Source organism: Aulonocara stuartgranti (genome assembly GCF_965226115.1).
Source record: "Aulonocara stuartgranti genome assembly, chromosome: 16".
NCBI classification, from domain to species: Eukaryota; Metazoa; Chordata; class Actinopteri; order Cichliformes; family Cichlidae; genus Aulonocara; species Aulonocara stuartgranti.
This window is the reverse complement of record NC_138952.1, coordinates 37,679,746-37,700,962: the sequence shown is the minus strand read 5'-3', so window position 1 is coordinate 37,700,962 and position 21,217 is coordinate 37,679,746. Positions and strand designations below refer to the sequence as shown.

Here is a 21,217-nt window from a genome sequence, read left to right as displayed (position 1 = left end):
GCCGTCGAGCTGGTCTGTCGTCTCGGTTATCAAAAAGGATAATCCTGGAAATTTTGTGGAAGTTTTCCAGAGACATTGATGCATGGAAAGGTTCTTGCCAGTTTCTGCATCCCACAGGATTCTGTGGATTCCCCTTTGGACCTCAAAACACCTGCAAGGATAAGAACCCCAAAGTAAGTCCTGATGTTTCTTAAAGAGGACAACAGTACCTTTAAAATTATATCACATGTGTGGGGGTGTGGCCTTGCCAATTGTTGTTGTTTTTTTTTTGTTTGTTTTTCCCAAAATGGCTGGCATGCCCACAAGCACATTTTATGGAAGAAAGAAAGGTAAGCTTGATATTTACATTTAAAACGTTTTGTTAAACTCAGATTTTTATTAATTTTCAAAAATAAACATCTAGTAAATAATTTGAGGGGTTTTTAAGAATTAAGCTTATTTAGTTTCACAGAGAACATGACTAATTTATTAACAGTGTTGGGAAGGTTACTTTTAAAATGTATTCCATTACAGAATACAGAATACATGCCCCAAAATGTATTTTGTAACGTAGCCGTTATGTTACTCAATGACAGTAACGTATTCTGAATACTTTGGATTACTTAATAGATTATCATGCTTTTTACAACAACGTGAATGTACTATTGCTGTGTTATTTATTACTATTACTGAAGGTCCGCGACTCCGAACTGTAGTAAAGGGACCTCTGACTAATACGGCGGGGTCCCTGTCGGCTCGTAGCCGAAAAATAGCTTTACTTTGTTGTCTGGGTCAACTGTTCTTGTGAGAGACAGAGAGAGGCGTTGAAAGACTGCTCCAACGGAACTTATTGTTTTTGGAGGAAAACAGGAACACGGTGTACAGTCGAGTCTTAATAGCTTACTTACAGCTGGGCTCGTCAGGCTCTCTTCTTGGCTGCAGTGGTTATTATTATATTTACATGCTTCCAGCTCCCGTTTTTCCTCGATGACAACTCGTACCTTTCCACTCCCCTTTTTCTCCCTCCTCGCGCTCACAGACCCATAACGTGTATGGCAGTCCATTCTCCCTGCAGCACGGACTACACTGCCCATGATGCTACATTCTTTAGAGCTATGCTTGTAGCATTCTGCCTGTTAGCTTAGCACAACAACAACAACGAAAAGGCGCTCTCTCACCCAGGAAACACACAACAGTTATTAACATATATTAATGTACAGATGCATTTTTCTTTTGTTGCAAAGTTGAACTTTTTTACTTTCATGGTACACTAAAAGTTTTCTTTGATGATCTCTGTCATTTAAGCAGATCTGCATGATTGGAACTGAAAGCGCTACACAACATGTTGTCGGAGGAATGGTCGCAAAGTAAGCTTCTCCACATTAACATGGGCTCTGGAGAAAGTCATTTATTTGGGACACAATCAGAAAGTGAGGCTGTCTTTCACCTTTTACCTTTCCCTGTTGCTTGTCATGTGTTTCAATGGTGTATTAAGAGTTTTTCACGTGTTATGCGCAGAGGTGGGTTTTTTTCTGTTCTCAAACTGATCTCCCTGTTGGAGCTCAGTCTGGGGGGAGTTCTTTTTTTCCTTGTCTTCCGTGATGTTGTTTATTTTCCATTGTTCCGTTCCAGGTCGCTGCTCGTGCGGCTGACCGGCCAGCTACCCAGCCTGACCTGTCTCCCCAATGTGATGTTTGTGTATTGTATGTATGGTCGGCAAGGTCAGTCTCTCAATAGCCCCTCGGGTATGAATAAAGTCTTCTGAATCCAAATCTGAATCTGAACTGTAGCTGCCTCCACCACTGTGTGAATGTGAGAGTGAATGGATAGTGGAATTGTAAAGCGCTTTGAGTGTCTAGAAAAGTGCTATATAAATGCAAACCATTATTATTATCTCATCTTAAATACTCAGTATGGTTCCAACAACAGTTATTAACATATATTAATGTACAATCCTTAATATATTTCATGTGTGTGTGTGTGTGTGTGTGTGTGTGTGTGTGTGTGTGTGTTGGGGGGCAGAGGGAGTGTTTGCTCAGGGCACCAAAAGCCCTGGACCACTGGGGATTAGGCAGTGAGTCCAGGGGTTTTTCCACCGCTGTATGACAGAGGTGAATAACATAAACCTGACCTTGGAAGTGTGTGATTTGTTACTAGGCTGCAAAGGAAGGATGGGGCAGTGGGTAGCCCAGGGGTCCAAATGGTCATGGCTCATTTCATGGGGGAATTAAGCTAAGCCAAATGGCTCCCTGACCTAAGTTGGGCAATGGGTGTGGCTTGTGGCTCAGCTGCAGAGGAGGGATAGGACAGTGATTTCAGGGGACAGTGCCAGGAGAGGATGGTTGACAATTGGTGATTATTGTTTAATCATGCCCCTCATACTTAGAAAGTGCGCTGGGACTCAGAGGAAGGAGAGATGAAGAGGAGATGAGAGACAACTGTCTGCCTACAGTCTGCATGTAAACAGTTTGTGTGAAAGAACAGTGTGAAACAGCTGGCAAGAATGTCAAAAGTCAATAACACAAGTATGGAGGCCTCTCTCCCCTCACCACACTCCCTGCGGGTGGCTAATGCCCTCAGGCATCGATGCTTTGGTGGTTTTTGGTGTCCAGGGCTGGGCGCTCAGGTATGTACTGGCTCACTCCCAGTGGCTGCTTGGCTGGGCCTGGCATCCATGGCTCGGTCGAACGCCTTCGGGGGGTGGGGGGGCCCTCAGTCCTCTTGGCCTGGGGCTTAGTCCACTCCGGCGCAGCTGGGCTATGGCTCCCCACACCCTCTATGTGTTATAGTGGCGCCTAACTGTCTAGTAAAACATGCCAAACCCACAAAGCAAACAACCAGCGGAGGTACAGGCATAAATGGTGACGGAGCTAGCTGCGATCCAATGGGAACAGGAGGATGCCGAAGTTGTGGTGCTGAGCCCCCTGGTGGTAGCAAGGAGCCACTTCAGTGATGTTTGCCTGGTGATCATAGACTAACTGGGGCTTGTGCGGGAGGACCACTGATGACAATTCCAGGGAGGTCAAATGGGGCTAGAGGATCGACCTTTCGCTTGTGCTAGGAGGCTGCATTACACAATGATAATGTGACTGCTGCCCAGCCCCAAAGAGGGAGAAGCTTGTTACTGAGCCTCGATGCTCGAGCAGTTCATGGAGGGGCAGGAACGGCGAAGGCGTGTCTTCTGCCACTAACCAGCGAGAGATATGTACAGTGTGCCGGTATGGTGCCAAGGGGGCATATGCAGGGCTATGATGGACTCGAGCTGTACGCCCAGGGGCATTGTTGGAAGCAGAGTGTGGAGGTTAGGCGTGTGCATAGAGCAATCTGCAACTATTCCACAGTGCTCGTGGAAATCCAATGTAGCAGAAAAATGCAAAGACTCAAGGTTGCTGTTAGCTCCTGCCTGGCACATCTCTTATGAATTGGCCATAGTTCAGTATGTAGGGGTGACCAATAGGGACATGTGAAGTCATTAATTCCAGTAATTCACTCCATGAAAGATTTTTTACTAGAGAAGATGTGACAACACTCTACGTTCGTCCTTTGACCAAGTGAATAAAAATAATGGTCAAATGGTGTGTCCTGACATAGCATTGATATTTTCACATTTTTTGATGATTAGGGAAATGTTATATCCAGTGAGTCACAACACACAGAAAGTGTCAGGGTTTCTGGGTCTTTGACCCAGTATTCTTAGTTCATGTTCACTGTTTATATTCTGTCGGCTTCACCTCCTGTTTTATTGTGTTAGCCTTGGTCCATGTGCATTATGTTCTGTCCTCTTCCCGTTTATCATTAGTTCATTATGTTCAGCTGTGTACTCACCAGGTTCTAATCTCTCATCACTCAGCCTGTGTATTTATGTCCCTCAGTGCAACCAGTCCAATGTCGTGTCATTGATGTTCGTGATGTTGTCCTCGCCGTTGTTAGGTTGTCCTCGGTTCAGTTCCGTCAGGTCAGCCGGTCAGTTGTCAGTCAGTCTTTCATTCATCCATTCAGTCAGTCGTCCAGCCGGCCAGCCGTTTCCTACCTCTGTTCTGTTTGTTCACTCCGTTGACAATAAAACACCAATCTTCACCTACCTGTGAGTCCAGCGTTTGGGTCCTCCTTCTTTCGTCCACGACCTCACCCTGACAGAATGACATGACCCGTGCCACGAAGACACGATGTGGACCCAGCGGACTCGGACCTCTTCGAGCGGCAGGACGCAGCGCTCTCCATTTGGGCGGAGAACCTCAGGTGGAAACAGCGGCTCTTCTCAGAGAGGGAGCACGTCTTCGAGGGGACTCGTCTGGCTCTGGGCGGGCCTCGGAGACGCCGCGGTCCCCCACCTGCTGCCTCACCTGCAGCGGAGCATTCGCCGCGGAGAGCGGGCATCACAGGCCAAGCTTCGGCCGCTCGCTCTCCCGCTGCTCCGCTCCTCGCTCGCCCGCCAGCCGTTCTACTCACCGGACCTTCAACCTCGCCATGGCACAGCGGCTCCGCCTACCACCTCGGCTCAATGGAGGCTCCTGTGCCAGAGGCTCATCTGTTTACCACGCACACGCCACCGTAACATGGACTGTTTCCAGCCACTCCCGGCAGTGAGTCCCAGTGACTGTTTGCCACCTTCCTCAGTTGACTCTTCACATCAGATAAATAATAGACGCCTCTCCGATTCATGGGGAACGTCCCTCTTGGACGACAATGTGGACTGGGTAGACTTTTTCTGCTCTGTTTCCCCAAGGACAGCTCAGTTAAAGACTGTAAATAGCGGTGGCAGGAAGACCAGAACACTCCCCAATAAACCCGTCAGTATCACTCACCCAGTCGTTGTTTCCACACCCGTTATTCAGCCATTTCCCACCAGCACGGGGGCCCAGCCTACGCCCACACCAGTGCCAGCCCCCAGGAGGAGGGCAGCTGTGACCCGGTCTGCCTCCACACCTGCTTCTGTTTCGCAGGTGGGGGTGACAGGTGTCCAGCCACCTTCCGTGCCCGTCCCAGCGCCCAGGTTGAGGGCAACCAGAACCCAGCTTGACCCCCCTGGAGGCTTGGAAGAGCTAACCGGTCCACCTGCCACTTCACCTCTTCATCCACCTCCTGATCCAGCTTTTCATGCCCTCGCACTATCACTGGTTAGGCTAGCTGAGGTGTCCCCTGCTCAGGCCCCAGCTTTACTAGCCCAGGCTGCATTGTTGTCCCCTTCACTAGCTCGATCTGTAGCTCAGCCATTAGCCACACCAACCTCAGCTCCGTCGTCAGCCTCGCCTGCTGTTCAGCATCCATTCCAGTCAGTTCCCTCGCCTGCTGTTCAGCTTCCAGTTCAGTCAGTTCACTCACCTGCTCTCCAGTCCGCTCCTGTCCAGTCACCTGTGGCTCAGTCCCCTGTCCAGTCAGTCCAGTCTGCTCCTGTCCAGTCAGTAGTCCAGTCTGCTCCTGTCCAGTCAGTAGTCCAGTTGCCTCCTGTCCAGTCAGTTTCCCAGTCGCCTGTCCACCATCCCGTCCAGTTCCCGGACCTGCAGCCACAGCACCCAGAGCCAGCTGTGAGCTCTCCTGCTCCTCAGCCAGGGGTTTCCGCACCCGCTGGCCCGGCCGCTCCTCAGCCAGGGGTTTCCGCACCCGCTGGCCCGGCCGCTCCTCAGCCAGAGGCTTCCGCGCCTACTGGCCCTGCCTGTCTCCAGCCAGAGGCGTCCGCTTCAGCCGCGCCCGGCCCGGCCTCTGCCTCAGCTGCACCCACGCCCGGCCCGGCCTCTGCCTCAGCTGTACCCACGCCCGGTCCGGCGTCGGCCTCTGCTTCTGCTCTGCCTGGCCCGGCCTCAGAGCCTTCGTCTTCGTCTGGCCCGGCCTCAGAGCCTTCGTCTGGCCCGGCCTCAGAACCTTCGTCTTCGTCTGGCCCGGCCTCATAACCTTCGTCTTCGTCTGGCCCGGCCTCAGAACCTTCGTCTTCGTCTGGCCCGGCCTCAGAGTCTTTGTCCTCGTCTGGCCCGGCCTCAGAGTCTTCGTCCTCGTCTGGCCAAGTTTCAGCCTGTGCTTCGTCTGGTCCGGCCCCGCCGTCGTCTGGTCCTGCCTCGTCTGGTCCGGCCCCCGCATCGCCGTCGTCTGGTCCTGCCCCCGCATCGTCTGGTCCTGCCCCCGCATCGCCTGGTCCTGCCTCGCCTGGTCCTGCCTCGTCTGGTCCTGCCTCGTCTGGTCCTGCCTCGTCTGGTCCTGCGCCCTCCGGGCCATGGCCGGCACGCCTAACACCAGAGAGCCGCCGCTGCCTTCCGCACGGCCGGCCCCCTGTACTGCTCCCTCGCCGCCGCCGCTGCCTTCCGCGCGGCCGGCCCCCTGAACTGCTCCCTCGCCGCCGCCGCTGCCTTCCGCGCGGCCGGCCCCCTGAACTGCTCCCTCGCCGCTGCCTTCCGCGCGGCCGGCCCCCTGAACTGCTCCCTCGCCGCTGCCTTCCGCGCGGCCGGCCCCCTGAACTGCTCCCTCGCCGCCGCCGCTGCCTTCCGCGCGGCCGGCCCCCGGACCGCCTTCGCCTGAGTGGCCGCCGTCGCCTTCCGCGCGGCCGGCCCCCGGACCCTCTTCGCCTGAGTGGCCGCCGTCGCCTTCCGCACGGCCGGCCCCCAGACCGCCTTCGCCTGAGTGGCCGCCGTCGCCTTCCGCACGGCCGGCCCCCGGACCAGCGCTGTCATCGTCGCCGTCGCCTTCCGCACGGTCGGCCCCCGGACCAGCGTTGTCATCGTCGCCGTTGCCGTCCGCACGGTCGGCCTCCCGAACTGTCTCTGTGTGGACTCCGTCCCTCCGTCCTGGGCCCCCTCCGCCCGCCCTGTTCTGGTTTTTCGTTCTTTTGGCCGTCGGGTGCCGGCCTTTGCGGGGGGGGGGGGTACTGTCAGGGTTTCTGGGTCTTTGACCCAGTATTCTTAGTTCATGTTCACTGTTTATATTCTGTCGGCTTCACCTCCTGTTTTATTGTGTTAGCCTTGGTCCATGTGCATTATGTTCTGTCCTCTTCCCGTTTATCATTAGTTCATTATGTTCAGCTGTGTACTCACCAGGTTCTAATCTCTCATCACTCAGCCTGTGTATTTATGTCCCTCAGTGCAACCAGTCCAATGTCGTGTCATTGATGTTCGTGATGTTGTCCTCGCCGTTGTTAGGTTGTCCTCTGTTCAGTTCCGTCAGGTCAGCCGGTCAGTTGTCAGTCAGTCTTTCATTCATCCATTCAGTCAGTCGTCCAGCCGGCCAGCCGTTTCCTACCTCTGTTCTGTTTGTTCACTCCGTTGACAATAAAACACCAATCTTCACCTACCTGTGAGTCCAGCGTTTGGGTCCTCCTTCTTTCGTCCACGACCTCACCCTGACAGAAAGAGGACAACCAGCTGGCTTATTATACCTGATGGCTGGTCGCACGGTATATGATAAAACTCTAGACAGGCGGATGTGTGCTGGTGGTGTGCAAAAATGGTGGAAGAGAATTCCACAACCGTGGTGCCACTGCCTGAAAGGCAGGTTTTAAATCAAGTGTGTGGGGCCACCAGCAGTCTCTGAACTGATTACCTTAGAGTTCGGAAAAATGAATGCGGTTTCAGCAGGTCAGATAAATATTGGGGAGCTTGTCTATGTAGGGCCCTAAAGGTTAGAACTAAAATTTTAAAATGAAACTTAAAACTTACAGGCAACTGTCCTTATTCTTTACTTGAGGATGAGAACAAACAAACACTGGTCTAGATGAGTTCAGTCAAACAATGATTTTATTGAACACACGCGTGGGGGAGATGTATAAAGTAGCATCATCAGCATAGATCTCCGCTAGAAAGCACACTTCAAAATGGTTTTGATATGTCAGGGTTCAGCCCCTTGTGTCAGCAAATAACATGCATTAGTTACAGTTAGTGACAGTTAAACAAGTTTCCGTTATCAGCAACATTTTTACCATACATGGCGTTTTCAACCGTCTTACCCTCCAGATGTTTCCTGTTGATTTGCACTTCTTATGCTTATCTTTAGCAGATCCTGTACCAACTGTTGCTATGCAGGCACAAATGCAGTTACAAGCCAAAAATATATCTCACCTCTGACCTAAAACTCATCTACTGTTATTTGTGTCTGTAAGTGTCATCGTCCGCAGCCCAGCGTCCGAAGAGCTGATGGGATGCCCACGGGCGTGGCTGTTAACTCCACGCCTGCATCCCATCCCAGGCGATCATCAGGTGGACTATTTGATTCAGCCCAGCCTGCTGCTCCACGCCAGTCCGTAGTCGTCTCACAGCGGTAACGCACACCTGCGGGAAAGCGATTGTGAGAACTCATCTGTCTGAACTAGCGCTAATTCTGTCCTGTGCACTCAGATAAACAACTCGGCGTGTTTTTTGAGCCACCTGCCTGTCCACCTGCCTGTCTGGAATTTGGATCGCCTTCAGTACTCGCCACCTCGACTTTCCTGGAGCTCCCCCGTGGACCCTCACCCCTCCCTCCGGCTCCCACGGCCCCGCTGTCACCGTAAGACTCATACTCTTCCCCCATATATGCTGCTATTCCCCCGCGCCCCTATAATTCTTGTCCTTTTTCTGGCTGTCCTGTTTCACGCTGACAGCATCAATGTTCTCAAAGTTTACATTATCTGCAATGTCCTGTCGATGCATCCCATAGACGATCAGTGGCCTCATTGCAGCATCTGTACACTCCAGCAAGAACAATGAAAGCATCCAGGTATTCCTCATCATGTCGCCATGGACTTTTTTTCCTTCAAGGTTTATCATAGTATGATGATTCTTTCTAGTGACAATGGTATAAATATCTCAAAACATCTCTTGATGTCACTGACTTTGGTCAGAGCAAACCTTGTGATTCCAGGGGTCATTTTGATGACATTTGCAGCAGCTGCCCTGCCATGTACATTATGAGGTACTGAGCTCCAAAAGATCTTACCATTCTTGGACTTGAATCTTTCAGCAGGAGTAGTTTCAGCACCAGCGACCTCCACCTCTGATCAGATGTGTCTGTGTCTTCTGGATGATAGTCCACATTGTCTTCCTCCTTAGAAACCTGCCCATCTGAATCGCTATGCTGCTCTGTGTCCTCTCCTTCATTTTCACCAAAAATATGATCCAGAACTTAGCTCACTGTGAATCTTCTTCTCATTTTTTGTATGCTGCAAATTGTAAATGTGCACTCTGGAAGTCAAATGGCCACTCAAATAGTGAATTCACCTCACATGCCCGTGTTTATTTTGTTTTGTTTTTGTGCAGGTATACTGCAAAAAACATGCAAAATAAGAATCCCCTAAAGCTCATATGATTAGGAGAGGCGCTTGCTGTAAGTGTTTTAGCTGACAGTGCACTTATGATTTCAGTTTTGGCTTTAATTATTGCTTTATACTCATAATATTATACCTGGGTCGAAACCGACCCTAACAACACAAAGGTCATAATTTCAACTAGGGCATTTTATAATTTAGTGAAAATATTTTTTTTGTTTTATTTTGTAGAAATAGAGGTTCCTGACAAAGTCAAAAAGCCTTGATACAATAAACAAATGTATGTGATTTTTTTATGCATTTGAAATTTAAAATGGGTCGGTGCCGACCCTAACACGAGAGGAGGGATAAAGAGAAAAAACAAAACAAAAACAAAACAAAAACAGACGAACAGGAAAATGATGTTGTTTTGGGTGTGTTATTCAGAGAGGGGAGGAACACCGGGGCCAGGCCCTGTGTCAGCCTTCTCTCCCCCTTTTTTTGTTTTTTCTTACTATATAATCAACTCATGACCCGCCAAGTTGACAGGACAACACAGGTACATGTTAAAATTGTTAAGGCCATGTTTAAAAGCCCAAAAAGGAATTTTCTTTCATTCAGTAATCATTTGTATTAATCAATCAGCAGAAAACATGTCACAATTTGACTCTTTTTACCACTAATTTGTCGTGTCATCACTGGTTGGTCAGACCAGTGTCTTTTTTTTTTTTGAAGTTAAGTTGTTGTCCTGCAACCCAGAGAGTTTATTTGTTAGTAGTGGGTAAACTTTATCATTTAACAACAGGTGTATGTTACGTTTCGCTGCTTTAACCTTGCTGGAAAATCTTTACGTGTTCATGAATGTAAGCTGTTTCTTCATTGCATGTGTGTGCGTTTGTAGGTGGGTTAATTTAACTCTTTTCTCAAACAAGGCATTTCTCTAACACGTGCCTCTCTCACATTTCTCTGCTTGTGTGTGTTTTTGTTTCACCTTTTGTTGTGATGCTCCGGACGCCTTCCCAACCTCCACAAGTCTGTTGGCCCCAATTTTATGTGTTCAAAATTTCTCTTAATTTCTCCTCTAATTCCCTGCTAGCTGCTGTCTTTTCCACAGCTGCTGATTCTTGCTGAGTGTTGGTTTCTGTTATAGACAGTGTTGTTGTTGTTAATGTATGTTTGGGGGCGTTGAACCCCGGAACCTTCAGAGGTTTTTCAGGGTTCTCCCTGCCGGAATGTTATGTGTGGGACAGTTTCCTGTATGTGTGCGACTAGCTGTGGTTGTTTCAAAAAGTGGTCAGTAAACGTCCTAAAACTGGCACTTGAGTTTCCGAGCATTTTTATCCTGAGGTTATAACACCTTTTTGGCGACGAGGATAAAAGCCGAACGCGGACAGTTTTGAGTTTTTGCTACGGATTTTGCAGTCGGACTACCGCTTCGCATCTATGGCTACGATCGGATCGCTCACGGAGTTCGCCGAGGGAGACAGCGACTGGATTGAATATGTCGAGAGGCTTGAACACTTTTTCTTGGCAAATGACATTTCGGATGAAGAAAAAAAAAGGTCAGTTCTTCTCAGTGCGTGTGGAGCGAGGACCTACAAGTTGATACGTAACGTGACGACGCCTCGGAAACCCGGGGACTTCAGTTTCAAAGAACTGGTGACGTTGGTGCAAAATCATCACTGCCCGAAACCCTCCGTGATTGTTCAGCGGTTCAAATTCCACACTCATTGACGCAAGCCGGGAGTTTCGGTGGCTGCGTATGTGACGGAGCTGAGACAGTTATCAGAGCACTGTGAGTTTGGAGGTGTGCTGGATGACATGCTCCGCGACAGGTTGGTGTGTGGTATAAATGATGATGGCATGCAGCGTCGGTTGTTGGGGGAGCCCACACTGGACTTTAAGAAAGCTTTGGAAATTGCTCAGGCAATAGAAACGGCAGCTAATAACACTAAAGACATTCGGAAAGCTAACAACAATATGCACTCAAACGAGGTGCATCATGTATCTCGGAGTGTGAGGGGCAAACCGAGGGAGCTTCTGGAGTGTTACCGGTGTGGGGGGGCACACTTTGCCAAGGACTGTGTTTTCAAAGACAGTACCTGCCATAACTGCAAGAAAAAGGGGCACTTAGCCAAGAAATGCAGGGGCACTAAGGAGAAATCAAAGAAGGAATGGAAGACAAAACACAAACTAAACACTCATCACCTGCAGGGCATGGCGCCTGAGGAGGATGAGTGTGTTTTCAACATGTTTAATCTGGTTGGCTTTAATAAGTGCTGTGCGGAGCCCATCTATGCCACTATCCAGGTAAATGGGAAGGAGCTACAAATGGAGGTGGATACAGGGGCTTCAGCTTCGGTGATCAGCCAAGCTACCTACCACAGCTTGTGGCACTCGGGCGGGGCACCAGCCCTCCAAGCGACTGAGATAAGCCTTAGACAGTACACAGGTGAATGCATTCCCCTGCTTGGTGCTATAGAGGTGCATGCAGCATATCAGGGTCAAGAAGCTGCAGCAACACTGCTGGTGGTGAAAGGGGAGGGGCCTAGTCTGCTGGGTCGTGACCTTCTGCAGAAAATCCGCCTGAACTGGAGGGAAATCAGGTATGTAAGGGTAATAGCAGAGTTACTGGGAAAGTATGCAGATGTGTTCAAGAATGAATTGGGCACTCTCCGGGGCACCACTGTGAAGCTGTGTGTGGACCCTTTTGCCCGGCCACGCTTTTTCAAACCACGCACTGTACCATACGCCATGAAGGCCAAGGTGGAAGCAGAGTTGGAGAGACTACAACAGATAGGGGTCATTGAGCCAATAGAGTTCTCGGACTGGGCAGCCCCGATCGTACCAGTGTTGAAAGAGGACGGAGGGGTGCGTATATGCGGTGATTACAAACTGACAGTGAACCAAGCCTCTCAGCTTGACGCCTACCCTCTGCCTCGAGTGGATGACCTGTTTGCCACACTGGCGGGTGGTCGGACATTCACAAAGTTGGATATGAGTCATGCTTACCAGCAGTTGCTGCTGGATGAGGAATCAAAAAAATATGTGACAATAAACACACACAAGGGGCTGTTCAAGTACAACCACCTGGTGTTTGGCGTTGCATCCAGTCCGGCTATCTTTCAGCGCACCATGGACAATCTTCTGCAAAACATTCCTGGTGTTGCTGTTTACTTGGATGACATTTTAGTTACAGGTAAAACAGAAGAGGAGCATCTGCGTAACCTTGAGCAGGTGTTGAAGAAGCTCTCAGAAGCTGGGTTGCGTTTGAAGCGCAGTAAGTGTGTTTTCCAAGCCCCTAGCGTGACATACCTGGGTCATCGCATCTCTGCACAGGGCCTGTCCCCACTGGAAGAGAAAGTGAGGGCAGTAAAAGAAGCCCCGAGTCCAAAGAATGTAGCTGAACTAAGATCATTCTTGGGCTTAGTGAACTATTATGGGAAGTTTTTGCCTGACCTCTCCAGCATGCTTGCTCCCCTGTATGGGCTGCTGCACAAAGACAGTCAGTGGAGGTGGTCCCAAGCACAGGAGAAGGCCTTCAGACAGGTAAAAGAACTGTTACAATCGGCACCACTCCTGGTGCATTTTGATCCGGAGAAGGAGGTGGTCCTGTCCTGTGATGCCTCCCCGTATGGCATAGGAGCTGTTCTTTCCCATCGCATGGAAGAGGGGGAAGAGAAACCGGTCGGATATGCGTCACGCACGCTCACAGCAGCAGAAAAGGGCTATTCACAGCTTGAGAAGGAAGGCTTAGCAATAGTTTTTGCTGTGAAACGATTTCATCAGTACCTGTATGGCCGCCCATTTACTGTTGTTACAGACCATAAGCCCCTCCTGAGTCTCTTTAGTGAAACAAAAGGCATCCCACCCATGGCTTCAGCCCGGGTTCAGCGCTGGGCATTAACACTGTCGGCATACCAGTATCGCATTGTTTATAAGGCGGGACCTGAAAATGCGAATGCAGATGCTTTCAGCCGCCTCCCCCTCCCGGAGGTCCCCGACCAGTTGAACTTGCCCCCAGAAACTGTGTTTTTGCTGGACAAGTTGGCGAAATCTCCGGTCTGTGCTAAAAACATCAAAGCATGGACTGAACGGGATCCAGAGTTATCTCGGGTTAAACAGTGGCTGTTGCAGGGCTGGCCAGCAACAGTGGAGCAAGATCAGCTCAAACCGTATGCCAAGCGTCAGCAGGAGCTCAGTGTTCAAGATGGCTGCATCCTGTGGGGTTCCCGAGTCATTGTTCCGCCTCCAGGTCGGTCACAGATCATTGAAGTGTTGCATGAGGCTCATCCAGGGATTTCTCGGATGAAAAGTCTGGCAAGGTCATTCGTGTGGTGGCCAGGAATGGACAGTGCCTTGGAAGACAAGGTAAAAGCCTGTTCTCAATGTCAGTCAAACCAAAAAATGCCACCACCTGCCCCACTCCACCCATGGGAGTGGCCTGACCGTCCATGGTCCAGGCTTCATCTAGATTTTGCTGGCCCCTTTTTGGGCCACATGTTCCTGGTGTTGGTGGATGCGCATTCAAAATGGCTGGATGCCCACATAATGCCGACCATCACAGCCCCAGTCGTCACAGACACACTCCGGAGAATCTTTGCAACACATGGATTACCAGAGGCAGTGGTCACGGACAATGGGCCCACGTTCACAAGTGGGGTCTTCCAAGAATTTATGGAGAGAAATGGGATCCGACATATCCGCACAGCACCCTACCACCCTGCCTCCATTGGCTTAGCGGAGCGCGCCGTGGAGACACTGAAAGACGGTCTAAAAAAAATGCCAGGTCTTTCCATAGAAAAGAGGCTCTGCCGTTTCCTGTTTCAGTATCGCATCACACCTCATACAACCACAAGCTTGTCCCCAGCGGAGTTGCTGATGGGGAGGAAGCCCAGATCTCATCTGGACCTTCTTCGCCCAGATGTGGGAGCCAGAGTCACCCAGTCACAAGGTGGGCAGAAGGTGAGACATGATCTACATGCCAGAGGCTGTGTTTTCAAGCAGGGAGACTGTGTGTATATCAAAAACTTTACGGGTGGCTCACGGTGGCTGCCTGGCGTCATTCACCACAGTTCAGGGCCAGTATCTTTTGTGGTGGAGTTGTTGGATGGCAGACAAGTTCGCAGGCACAAGGATCATGTGAGAGCCCGCACGGATGGAGCTGAGAAGAGGGCTCAGAGTGGTTCGTACGCACGTGGTGGAGACAGGGCTGTGGACATTGGGGGGCCTCAGAGTGGTTCGCACGCACATGGTGGAGACAGGGCTGTGGACATTGTGGGGCCTCAGAGTGGTTCACCCGAAGGGGAAGTCGTGTCAGCAGCCCCTGAAATCGGGATTGGTTATTCAGTATCACCAGAAGGGCTGGTGGAGCAATCTAAGTCACCTGAGCCGAACCCGGCCACAGGAGCTCAGCAGGCTCCTAGCCTAGAGAACCCAGCAGCAGGACTGAGAAGGTCAAAGAGGCAGCACAAGCCCCCTGATAGACTGAATTGTTAAAGTAATGTGGTGTTGAATTCTCCCTCTCTTTTCGTACTTATGCATAATTGCTATGTTGTGGGTTTTTGCTTAAGGGGGGGGAAGTGTTATAGACAATGTTGTTGTTGTTAATGTATGTTTGGGGGCGTTGAACCCCGGAACCTTCAGAGGTTTTTCAGGGTTCTCCCTGCCGGAATGTTATGTGTGGGACAGTTTCCTGTATGTGTGCGACTAACTGTGGTTGTTTCAAAAAGTGGTCAGTAAACGTCCTAAAACTGGCACTTGAGTTTCCGAGCATTTTTATCCTGAGGTTATAACAGTTTCCATTACTAGAATTTTGCTTCGGCCACTGTGCATGTGGGGGCAGTTGGTCCAGGCCCGTTGCCACCTGTATCAACACACTAAGAGATTTATTTAATATCATTTTCATCACTGTTAAATAGACCAGCAGGCAACACGCCCACCTTTACAGTGCAGACTACATGCCAGTCTCCCAACACACTCCTCTCTCTACTTCTCAATAATTCTCCACTCTCCCTTTATTTCTCCTTTCTCTACGTCAATTTTAAAACCCAACATATTTCACACCACAAAACTGAAACAAATCACCCCCGTATTTATCACACAATCTTACTCTGCCAACTGAAGTGCCGGTCTAAATCATGCACGATTTGTCTCTTCTCTATCAAAACCCAGTACGGGTCGACAGCAACACCTCCAGCCCAAGAACACGGAATACGGGGGCTCCCCAAGGATGTGTGTTGAGCTCCCTTCTCTTCACTCTGCTGACCCACGACGAGATCTACTACAGGGGTGAAGTTAACCATCTGCCAGAGTGGTACAGCAACAACAACCTGTCCCTGAATATGGAGAAGACCAACAGCGACTCTACTTCCTCTGCAAACTGAGAAGCACAAGAGATTCAACCCCCATTATGAGCACCTTTTACAGAGGCACAGTTGAGAGTATCCTCACCAGCTGCATCACTGTGTGGTATGACTCCTGCATTGGGTTCTGCAGGAAAAAATGACAACGGGTAGTGAGAGCAGCTGAGAGCATTGTGGGGACCTCTCTTGCCTCCCTCCCCAGGAGATCTACTGCACCTGCCTCATCTGGAAGGTCCTCTCCATTACAGGTGACTCCACTCATCCCTTCAACAGCGTCTTCAGTTTGCTGCCATCAGGAAGGATACTGAAGAGCCTCCGGGCCAGAACCAGCAGACTGAGAGACAGCTTCGTCCATTGGGCTGTCAGGATGCTGACCATCTCTGAATCGAGAAGGGGGGCCCAAGGGTACATCTTTCGACATCCTACAATGCTGTGATTGTAGCCATTCCCCACTTTCTGTGAAAGGTACTCATGGCCATTGATCAGTAGGCTTTGATTAGTTGTCATTGATCAATGGTCATAAGAATTTGCATACTAACAATCATGGAACTAACCCCCCAGCACATTGTTCATTCAGTGGCGCTAGTTTCCTTCACTATGCAAATGTACTGTTTATAAGGTTGGGGAAACCTGCAGTCAGCTGAGACTGAAGAAGTCACTTGGATGAGTGACGAAACGTTTCTCCAACTGAAAATGTCCAGATGAACAGAATCAACCTTTTGGGATTAACTTACCTGGATGATTAAGCACGCATCAAGACGTTATTTTATTAAACATTTTAAAATGTTAGCAGCACAAACAAACATTTTTGCAGCACAAACCAGCACAAACGTTTGACATCAATTTTGTTTGATTCCATTAATATGGAGGGGCTGGTTGACCTCTAGAAATTTTTGTTAATATCTTTAAAATGATAGCGGCACAAACAAAAATTTCTGCAGCACAAACCAGCACAAACGTAGCACAAACGTTTGATATCAATTTTGTTTGATTTGGGTAATGTGAGGGGGCTGGTTGACCTTGTGACCTTTACCTTTTCATTAATATCTTTAAAACAGAGGCAGCACAAACGAAAATTTTAGCAGCACAAACCAGCACAAACGTAGCACAGTTGATTGACACCCATTTTGTTTGATTTGGGTAATGTGGGGGGGCTGGTTGACCTCTGATGACCTCTAGAAATTTTTATTAATATCTTTAAAATGATAGCAGCACAAATGAAAAATTTTGCAGCACAAACCAGCACAAACGTAGCACAAACGTTTGATACCACTTTTGTTGGATTTGGGTAATGTAGGGGGACTGGTTGACCTCTGATGACCTCTAGAAATTTTTATTAATATCTTTAAAATGATAGCAGCACAAACGAAAAATTTTGCAGCACAAACCAGCACAAACATAGCACAAACATTTGACATCAATTTTGTTTGATTTGGGTAATGTGGGGGGGCTGGTTGACGTTTTGACCTTTACCTTTTCATTAATATCTTTAAAACAGAAGCAGCACAAACGTAGCACAGTTGATTGACACCCATTTAGTTTGATTCCATTAATATGGGGGGGCTGGTTGACCTCTGATGACCTCTAGAAATTTTTATTAATATCTTTAAAATGATAGCAGCACAAACAAAAATTTTTGCAGAACAAACGTAGCACAAACGTAGCACAAACGTTTGATACCACTTTTGTTGGATTTGAAGAAGGTGGGGGGGGGGCAACTTCACTCACATCTCCTCGACATGTGCAAAAATGAATGCTGGTTCAAAATGACCCAGGACCATAACAGAGAGATGTCATTACGAAGGCAGATAAAACAATTGTCTCGTACGATGTTACAACTCTCTTCAGTTTTTTTTATCACAAAAAAAGCAAATGATAAAAAAAAAACATTGAAGAAAAAAATTAATACAATATCAAAGAACAAAATGGTTATATTTATTAAAGAAGGAGCTCAAAAAATGATAATAAAAAAAAAAACCAACACAGCAAGGACTGCATAAATCAAATCTAAATATGACAAAATTTGTTAAAATATGGGTATTATGGTATTTTGAGATTTTGGTATGAGAAGTGGTGTGTTCATGTCTGCTCCTCCTTGGATTGGAACATATTAATAATAAAATAATGTCTTCTCACCCATTTACTTAGTAGCTGACTCCATGGCCCTAGGTACAAAGGCACGTGTTATACACATGTTAAGGACAACATCCTTACCTTCCAGCAGACAAGAGTAGTAGAACAGTTTTGTTAACCCTTTAGGACCTACCATAGACCCAAGTCCACCAGAGCTTATATTATATTTTTACATGCCGTGGAGCCATTTTTGGGAGCATTTCAAGTTGATATACATCAATACAACCAAATTTATAGCCCAAATTTTAATAATATGTATGCATTAAGTGCATAGTAATTACATAAATTGCAAAAAAAAAATGCAATAAACTACAAAAAATTTAAAATAGTTTTTGTTTTTTTAACATATATTTCTAGTTAGAGAAATTTAAGAGGCTTATCCCTCAAAACTGTAAATACAAAAAAGTTGCACAAAATAGTTTACACCACAGGAAATTTATTTTGAGTGTCTTCATAGTTTTTTTTTTAAATACACCAATTTTTTATATACTGCAGGAAAAACGAAAATAAACATTATAATGCAAATTTGCAAAAAAACAGCATATGCATCAAAATAAACTATTTCCAGCAGTGCAATATGAGTCCTCAGCATCCCAGAAACGACACAGAAAGTCATAAAGTCAAACATAACTTTTAAAAACACCAGTATAGGCTCATAAGGCCCGACGGTAAAAAACTACATTTCCGCAAAATGACATCACTTCCGGTTTCGGGCAGGTCATGGCGGACATGCGATAGTTCACGCTGATGGACGTAGGAAGTGTTTCTGGAATATTATGTTTTTGTTGCTGCAAATGCTTTTTATTCAGTTTTTGCAAAGCTATATGTGGAAGGAAACTGTGACCGAGGACAAGCTGATGGCATAAGATGTAAGTACAACTCCTCCGGTTTCATATGCAAAAAAATTATTGCGCTAGCTTACGTGGTTGCAGTGCCACCGGGATTTAAAAATAGTTACACAAAACAGAGCGTGCCCACTCCAACTGGCTTTAAAGGGTTAAATTGCTGCTTCGAAATAAAGTGAGCCTTCTGGAGTTTAATTACCTGGGTTACCAAGCATCAAAAAAATATGATGGAATGCCGGAAATATACAAAATATTAAGGGAAAATGTTTTTGTATACCTGAACCAGTCATTTTGAACCAGCGTTCTTAGTTGTTGTTTTTTTTTTTTTATTTTGTTCATTATTTATCTCATGGTCCCTAGGTAGTTCAGTTTAGTTTTTTAGATTTCCCATCGTGTCTTTACACCCTGTGTCCCCCTCCGTGTATCTGTGAGTTCCCATGCCTCCGTTTTCCTCCTTGTGTTTTATTTCATATTTTCCCCAGCCCGTTATGTCTGTGCTCTCCACGTGTTCTCTCTTTCCCTCTGGTCTGTGTATCTTTGCCAGTGGCGGTCCTAGCCTGTTTGGCGCCCTGAGCGAACTCTCTCTCTCTGGCGTCACGTTCAGTGAGAGACTGAGATTACCAAAAAGTGCTACTGAACAACGCAGGAAATCATTCCTGCCCGTGGTCATCTCCCTGTACAACTCCTCGATCTAATACACTGTAAAAACTGCAATAGTTTCACCCTTTTTGCACACACTCTTTTCTACTCAGTAATATTCTTGTCAATTTTCTTGACATTTATTTAAAATCCTTTCTGTTCATCCTTGATATTTATAATTGAGTGATCTGTATATATTAGTGCTATTTCTTAAATGTGTAAAATCTGGAATATAATGTATTGTTTGGAGTTTAGTCTGTTACTATTTTTACCATTCCTTCTTGGAGCAACTGTGACCCACATAATTTCCTTAGGGATTAATAAAGTATTCTGATTCTGATTCTACACCTTAGTTCACAGATATGCTTTGTCTAGGGTTTATTTCTGGGATTTCACACAACCCAGAATTCAAATCATGAATACATAATGGGCTTGGATTTACAACATTAGAAATTAAATGTGCTATATTTCGAAGCAGCCCCCCCTCCCTTTTCGACAGGTTGTGTGTGAGACTTTAAATCATCAAACTGTAATTATAAATTTTAAATTGTTATTGATCCCTTTACCCCGAGTCCTAAAATGTATATTTATTTTCCTACTCTTCATATATTTATTGTTTGTTTACTTGCACTGCTGTAAATGGAGTCTTGTCGTCTCGTCTCTCTATATACTGTACTGTATATAGCGGAGATGACAAAGTTTACTTTGACTTCAGCGCAGCAGCGAGCAGGCGCACCGAGGGCTCTCGCGCTCACTTTTTGCCTATAGAATTTCGAAAAAACATTGTTGATAAATTCTTTATCATAATATCTGGTGTTTTCATGTTTATTGGTTTGTTTTTATTTTGTTTTATTTTGCGAGTTGGCTATCAGATGCCGCTCCGGCCAGCCAGAGAATCCCCTGCCACCCCATCCTTTCCTCCCTGTGCCACAAGCAGAAGTCGCACCTCGCAAACGGAGGGCGCCCTTACTCCCAGCAAAAGGCTATCAGAACACCAATCGGTGCCTATGCCATCCCCAAAATGCACTGGCATGATGTCGAGGCAGCATGACTACATGTTACAAAGTATTGTTAATGTAATCACATTGCATTTTTTAGTAATGTAGTAATGTAACACATTACTGTGCGTAATTCCATTAGAATTACAATTATATCATTACTCATATTCCAAAGGTTCTTTAGTTGTCTGTACACTGGCCTAATAAAAATAAAAATAAATCAAACAAACATGCCGTTGTCTTTCGGCGCAGTTGTGCTCCAATCCACTGATTTCAGTGTGTGTGTCGAGTAAAATAGTGCACTTGTCTATAACTGGTGATGAGTGCCAATATGGACCTTACTTTTGCTTTGAATGAACAAAAAAACAAGTGCGTGATGCAAACTCTGTATAGGGCAGAAACAACTACATTATCCTGCCGATAGAACTTCACTTGTATAACTATGCATGTGACAAATAAAGAACCTTGAACTTTGAACCATCTACAGAGACAGTATACTAATGCAAATCTAGCCAAAAAACAGTCAGTGCAGTGAATCAATGCAGACCCCTGCCCAGCAGCCAGACCCTGAACAGGTAACAAAGACAGTGATGTGCAGTCAAGCTTGAGGCTTCTTCAAGCTTGTGTTTTTTAGAGTAGAACCATTGTGGTGATCGCTTTGCAGCTTCTCTAGGCTGGTTTTCATCTTTGCTTCATCTGGCTGGTTTTGTGTTCATATGTTAAAAGTTAAAAGAAAGATTGTATGTCTGTCTTCATTAAGGCAGGGAGTCATCTGCGTGTTTAGGAACGTCAGGTTTATATTATTAACTGGTAATTATAATTTTCCTCCTCCTCCTCTTCACTTCTCTTGCTGCAGACTTTTGTATAAACTGATTATCTTATCACATTAGAGTATTTTTAATGTAGGCAAATTACTTTTTTGTCTTCATTTCCAGCTATAAAGCTATATTCATACTGAATGCTGCTGTTTCTCAGAAACTGCAGCTTACATCCCTGCTCTCTGCTGAGACACATGAAAGAACACAACAGACAAGGATGGGGAGGAGCAATGTGTAC

General features: G+C 47.1%; 1 protein-coding gene across 1 annotated transcript in view; it reads left to right on the top strand.

The window, feature by feature from the left end:
- The window catches only part of LOC309691232 (trace amine-associated receptor 8a-like), a gene marked incomplete at both ends in the record, with an annotated part of 70,936 nt that overhangs the window by 29,977 nt on the left and 19,742 nt on the right, over positions 1–21,217 (top strand). The gene's annotated exons all lie outside the window — the stretch shown is intronic.